Raw genomic sequence first — 5,022 nt, 5'->3', positions numbered from 1 at the left:
TTTTCTGTCCTCCTTTCCTGAGTCATCCTACAGTCTACAGGATGAAGGGGGAGGGGGGAAATGAAAAAGGGGAGGGGGTTTTGGCAGCTGGAACATTGCTCGCCCCAGAGTTATGTGGTTAGACCTTTCCCCCTCGTCCCTACCTCCCATGGTCCTGGCTGACCCTGGTTTTGCCTGCCAAAAACCAAAAATTCCTCCCCTGGGGATTTGGTGCCCACATTCTGAGAGGTTGGGGGCTCATCAAGCCCTACTGTAGCCATGTGCCACCCTCTGTCCTTCACAATCCACAGGCAGACAAATGGTATGGTGGTCAGACCCAGCTGTCATGGACTTATGCCTGGGGGAAACTGGAGACCGGGCAGGGCTGCCCAGCCATGGGCAACTCCAAGCCAAATATTTGGCCCTCAACAGATGTCCACGGGGAAGAAAAAACAATGATCCTTCACTTGGTCAAGAAAAAAGCCAATCAGCCTTTCTCCCAGAAGCACAAAACATTCTGCCCTTCAGGCATTGCCTGAGAATTCTGCCCATCCAACATGCCTTACCTGCAGCCAAGGGCCTGAAATCTGGAAAGGAAGCTACATCTGCAGGGCAGGACATGGGGGGAGTGGGGAAGGAGGGTTTTATAAACAAATTTAAAGCAATACTGAGAGTGAAGGGAGGGAGGGGAAAGGGGGCAGAGGCTTGTGCCCAGAAAGGGAAGCAGCAGCTTGTACAGTGGCTGAGGAAATAGAAAACAGTTTTGATTTTTTTTTTAATGTAAAGTATTTTGGAGGGGAGAGTGAACTCTTTTAACACTTTGAATAAATTTAGAGTTTTATAAAACAGGCCACTTGTTTTCTACATACTCCCTGCTTTTTTTAAGGGAGCACCTGTGTTGGGAAGAGCAGAATAAACCCACACCTAAGCACCTGGTCAAGGCTAGGACTTAAGTGACATGTCCTAGAATATGCCAGTCAGCTGTTGGTGTGGCTGTTTCATACAAATCAAAAAAGAAAAAGAGGTGATTGATTTTTGCTTAGGTATTTATGTTTCAGGAATCACTGGATTTTTTAAAAATTATGCTGCATAATGTAAGAGACATGGAATGGATCTTTTAATATCCTAATCCCAAACCAAGATTTGAGTACAGTGCATACCTATAGATACTTATGCTAAAGCTTGCTGTTGTATCATTTTTAACAGCTGATGTCATTGATTAAACGATTAACTGCACAATAACTCTTAAGACAACTTGTATGTATTAATGTAGATTTTCCCAGGCATTTAAGCAACCAAATCATATAGCCGACCTAATATGGTAGTCACTAGCTACACGTGGCTATTTACATTTAAATCAAAAGTTGTAAAAATTTAAAATTCCTTGGTTGCACTAGCCACATTTCAAGTCCTCAGTAGTCCTATATGGCTAGTATTGGGCTATGCAAACAAAGAACATTTTTATAATGAACAATGCTGATATAGAAGGTCTGTTATATGTATAACAGGAAATTTTTATTATTGCCAGAAGGATTCTTTTTGGATGTTAGTAACTAGAAAAATGAATATGATGTAAAATAAAATGTATTCTGTGATTTTTTTCCCCCTTGAAGTTTTAGGGCTTTTTTTTTTTTTTTTTTTTTTTTTTTTAATGTTTAGAGAGAGCACATGTGCACACACGAGTGGAGCCGGGGCAGAAAGAATCCCAAGCAGGCTCTGCATTATCAGCACAGAGCCCGAGGCAGGGCTCAATCCCACAAACCACGAGATGGTGACCTGAGCCCAAATCAAGAATCGGACACTTAACCAACTGAGCCACCCAGGCACCCCTGAAGTTTTAGTTGTTGGGTTTTTTTTAATACATTTTTTTAATGTTTACTTATTTTTGAGAGAGAGAGTGCAAGTGGAGGAGGGGCAGAGAGAGAGGGGGACACAGAGTCTGAAGCAGGCTCCAGACTCTGAGCTGTCAGCACAAAGCCTGACCTGGGGGGCTCAAACCCACAGATGGTGAGATCATAACCTGAGCTGAAGTTGGACACTTAACCAACTGAGCCACCCAGGCACCCTGAAGTTTTAGTTTTGATACAGGCACTATACTGCTTAGAAACTGACTTCTTAGAAGGGAAATCACACTTTTGATTATAATATTTTCTTTGTAAAGAAGCACTTGTATGTCTGCTACTCTTCCCTACAAAAGTCCATTTGGACTAGATTTACTGGAGTTTTCCTTCTTGACAGCATGTTGAAAATTCCCTCTTCTTGGGGCGCCTGGGTGGCGCAGTCGGTTAAGCGTCCGACTTCAGCCAGGTCACGATCTCGCGGTCCGTGAGTTCGAGCCCCGCGTCAGGCTCTGGGCTGATGGCTCGGAGCCTGGAGCCTGTTTCCGATTCTGTGTCCCCCTCTCTCTCTGACCCTCCCCCGTTCATGCTCTGTCTCTCTCTGTCCCAAAAATAAATAAAAAACGTTGAAAAAAAAAAAATTAAAAAAAAAAATAATAAAAAAAAAAAAAAAAAAAAAAGAAAATTCCCTCTTCTTAATAGCAGCTGTTCTGTATTGGGGCTTAAAATGGGCCAGGCATTGTGCTAAACTCTACATGCAATAATAGCTCTTCTGATCCTTACATCAGTCCTGCAAAGTCAGCATTGTCTTTTGGGAAACAGTCCATAGAGTTGACGTTTAAGGTCAAGAAGCTGCCTACCAGGGGTCCCTGGGTGGCTCAGTCGGTTAAGCGTCTGACTTTGGCTCAGAGCTCATAAATCAACCCCCGCATCCAGCTCTGTGGTGACAGCTCAGAGGTTGGAGCCTACTTCAGGTTCTGTGTCTCTCCCCGACCCTCCATCCCCCTCTCAAAAAATGAATAAACAAAAAAAGCTACTTACCAAGGGCACAAACTAGGCTGGAATCAGAATCCGCCTCAGGGGCGCCTGTGTGGCTCAGTTGGTTGAGCCGCCAACTTCGCTCAGGTCATGATCTCACCATTTGTGAGAGCCCCGCGCCAGGCTCTGTGCTGACAGCTCAGAGCCTGGAGCCTGCATTGGATTCTGTTTGTCCCTCTCTGCCCTCCCCTGCTCACGCCTGTCTCTCTCTCTCTCAAAAATAAACATTAAAAAAAAAAATTTAGCCGCTACCTGAACCTAGAACTTCAATTCCTTTTCCTTGTATTGCAAGCAAGCATTATGAAGCTTTCTGCAGGTGCTTCACATATGTTAGAATAGTGCCAGGCACAAAGTAAATAGTTTTTGCTGTTTTGGCAATTGTACTTTTTTTACTGTTCCCTATAGTTAATAATTGCCTTGTTTTTCACATGCATAGTTTTCTGGTGTAAGTATTAATTTAGTGCCAAGTGTAAATTTCCCTTTGTTCAAACACATCTACTCTGTTTTATCTTTTCCCCCATCCTTCTCCAACCTGGATTGATTACCCCAAAACAAAGGTAATCATAGCACCCTATGTGGCTTAGCTACAAATAAGATTTACAGAATTGTAGATGTTCAATATTGTTTTGACAGAAATTTTATTTTGTTTTATTTTTTTTGGCCAAATGTAGGGCTTGAACTCACCACCCCCAGATCAAGAGTTGCATGCTCTATTGACTGAGCCAGCCAGGTACCTGTGCTCTGACAGAAATTATGAGAAGTTGGACGTGTATATGTGTGAATGAAGAGCAGTTGCTAAAATATCTGAAACTACAAATGAAGAGAACATATGTCATTTAGAAATGTGCGGAAAGATTCTAGGAAGAAGATTTGGAAAAATTTGCCCCAAGGGAATGGAATTTCGGGGTAGGGATAGATAGGGTGAGGGACTGTGCTGTTCATTGTTTATTTCATAAAGTCAGCAGATATTTTCTCAGTGCCTATCATATCCCGGACATTGTTGTAGGAATTTGATTAGAAACAAAACAGGCAAGAATCCCTGTCTCATGAAACTTATACTCTAAATTAAAAATAAATATTTAAGGGGCACCTGGGTGGCTCAGTCGGTAAAGCGTCAGACTCTTGGTTTCTGCTCAGGTATGATCTCACTGTTGGTGGGTTCCAGCCCCGCATCAGGCTCTGTGCTGGCAGTGCAGAGCCTGTGTGGGATTCTCTCTCTCTCCCTACCCCCCCCCCCCAATTGCATAGTCTCGAAAGAGAAAGAAAACAACTTAATATATAAACATTTAAAAATCTCCAACCTGAAAATAAATAAATCTTCCACGTGTAGTAAGCAAAGAGCACAGCAGAGGCCCTGGCAAATAGTACTAAATAAACAGCTATCGGTTATAATTTGAATGCCTCCAAATGCCATGGAGAATTTCCTGGATGCCAGGCATTGGGCCAAGTACTTTCCCAACTTCTCATTTTCTCCTCACATCACCCTATGTGGTAAGGACTATTACCCACATTAGTCTCAGGTTAAATAACTTGCCAAAATAATTAGTGAGAGAGGGCTGAGATTGATGTTTCATTTGTTGGAATTGATAGTCAAAGCACCTAGCCGGTACCCTGCTATTACAGTAAGTAGGATAAAGCTGGAAATGTGGCAGCTGGTGGTTGGATCTCAAGTTTTCAGATCGATGAGCGCTTGGCTTTGACACGCAACGCCCAGGTTGCGTATAAACTGGTAAAGGAGGGCGTTAGTGTCACATCAGCCCAGAGGGAGCCCCAAAAAGAGATCCGCAAAGTGAGCTTCATTGTTAGAGATAGTCACTTACAGAAGCTCCCTGAGCAATAGCCGCCAATGTGAGGCTTTGACCCGGGACGTTTCCGGACTAGGAGAGTTTTATCGGGATTATCTAGTCACTGAAATCCTGTTTACTGAGGGCATTCTATGGGCAGGTCATCATTCTGGGACAAGTGAGAGCTGGCGGTTTGGGTTAGGGTAGTGGATATGGGACTCAGGAAAGCAAAATGACACGACTTGGGGATTATTTGGTTGAGATGACTCTGTTACTCCAATTTACACGCCCTATAACCCCTGTCCCCCTTTCCACCGCAGGATCCCATCCAGCTTCAACAAAAATCTCACGTCTTGCAAATTGGGAAATGGTGAAGGGGTGGC

The sequence above is a fragment of the Panthera onca genome, chromosome C1 (genome assembly GCF_046562875.1).
Source record: "Panthera onca isolate mPanOnc1 chromosome C1, mPanOnc1 haplotype 2, whole genome shotgun sequence".
Classification (NCBI taxonomy): Eukaryota; Metazoa; Chordata; class Mammalia; order Carnivora; family Felidae; genus Panthera; species Panthera onca.
Note: the sequence above shows the minus strand (reverse complement) of the source record.